This window comes from Chrysochloris asiatica, unplaced genomic scaffold (genome assembly GCF_000296735.1).
Source record: "Chrysochloris asiatica unplaced genomic scaffold, ChrAsi1.0 scaffold00029, whole genome shotgun sequence".
NCBI lineage: Eukaryota > Metazoa > Chordata > Mammalia > Afrosoricida > Chrysochloridae > Chrysochloris > Chrysochloris asiatica.
In genome coordinates, this window is record NW_006408547.1 from 24,575,520 (window position 1) to 24,577,415 (window position 1,896).

Consider the following 1,896-nt stretch of genomic DNA (forward strand, 5'->3'; position numbering starts at 1 on the left):
ACAGGGTCACTACGAGTCAGTATCTACTCGAAGGCACTTACCAACAACAACATGGTGACTTAGTGCTGACTGCTGCTTAGTCAAAGAACACTCTGAAGGAAATTCTCACATGTGCTTCTAGATAAAGCAGCAAATATTTTAATCAGAGTTTGAAAGCCAAGAGTTTCTAAGACATATGAGGTTATTAGCTCCCTAGTTAGAGCCAGTCAGCCCTAACTTACTTATAATAAGCTATGTTTACTTTTTAAAAAAGTTTATTTGGGGGAATTTGTATTCTGTTACAAAATTTATTTCTGGATGATGACGCTGGTGTTAGCAGCAGAGGTACAATCTGGCAGTTCCAGGAGGAGTGAACAGGTCCACTGCTACGTAAGGACTCCTGTTACAGGGAGAATGCTACTCCCAAAGAGGGGAGCTGAGAAACACGTCTGGGAGAATTCTTCCTGAGAGACCGGACAGTGTTGTTGACCGGGTATATTTGATCCTTTCAGTGTGCAGGAATCAAATTGCAGCCAATTTTGCAAAGCACTGAGCAGATCCACCCATGGTGCACAGGGAACACATACGACAAGTGGGACTTGAGACAGGCACTTCAGTTCTGAGGCTTTCTTCTAGAAACTGAATTAGGTCGCACAAGTCACCTGAGTGCCAGGGAGGGACAAAGCTCCTGAAGCTGATACGTCCTTCTCTGTAGAGATGTATACCTGGAGAACATACATCTAGGTTTTCCAGAAAAACCTCTTCTTATCCTGCTTGTTACTGTTGTTGTTAGTGTCATCCAGTCAGTTCTGAATCATAGTGAACCTGTGTCAAGTTTCCGAGGAGCAGCTGGTGGGTTTGAACTGCCGACCTCACAGTTCACAGTCCAGTGCTGATCCTACAGCACCACACCAGGAGTCCTGTTATTCTGCTAATCCCTAAGGACATTCCTTTTCCCTGTTTTTCTTTTTCCCTATATTCCCAGTAAATCACGTCATTAAAGAACTATGGGTTTTTTTTTATCTTATTATAAATGAATATTCATCACAGTATATGTAGAAAATAAAAACAATCAAAATAAGGTTATTTGTTTCTTCTCTCTGAAGATTCTACATTTTCTTCCATTTTGGGAGGGCCATCCTTTTCATAGAACCTCCTGTTTTTCTCTCTACGTGCCCTCCATGGAAATGTCAAAGTTCCCTCAATGATTTTTCTGGCTGGCGTGGGTGTCCTCTGCTCTCCCCTCATTAACTATGGGTTAGTAAGACATGTGACGGTCCCATTCCGAGATGCTACCTCAGACATTATGACAGTGGTTGTCTTTTCTTTTCTTTAATAATACTGTGTTTTAGGTGAAATGTCTATACAGCAAATTAGGTTCCTCTTTAACAAGTTTATGCAAATTTCCCCATGACATTGGTTACAATGATTAAGTGTGTCAACATCCTCATCATTTCCATTCTGTTTGTTCTGTTTTCATTAATCTAGCTTCCCTGCCCCTCATTGCCTTTTCATCTTTGCTTTTAGGTAAATGTTGACTGTTTGGTCTCAATTCATTGTTTAAGGGGACACATTACTCATAGGTGATATTGTTTATTTTATAAGTCAATCTATTATTTAGTTGAAAGGTGACCTCCAGAAAGAGCTTCAGTTCCAAATTCAAAGGATGTCTTAGGACACAGTCTAGGGAGTCCTCTAGTCTCCGTCAGTCCAGTGGGTCTGAACTTTTTTAGCAACTTAAATTTTGTTCTGTATTTATCTCCCATTCTATGCAGGACCTTCTACTTCATCCCTAGTAAAAATGACCAGTACTGATAGCTGGACACTGTCTAGTTCTCCTGGTCTCAGGCAGGAAGGCTATTGGCCATGTGAACTAGTATCTTCTTTGAATCTTTGATATACTTCTTTCTCTTTGTG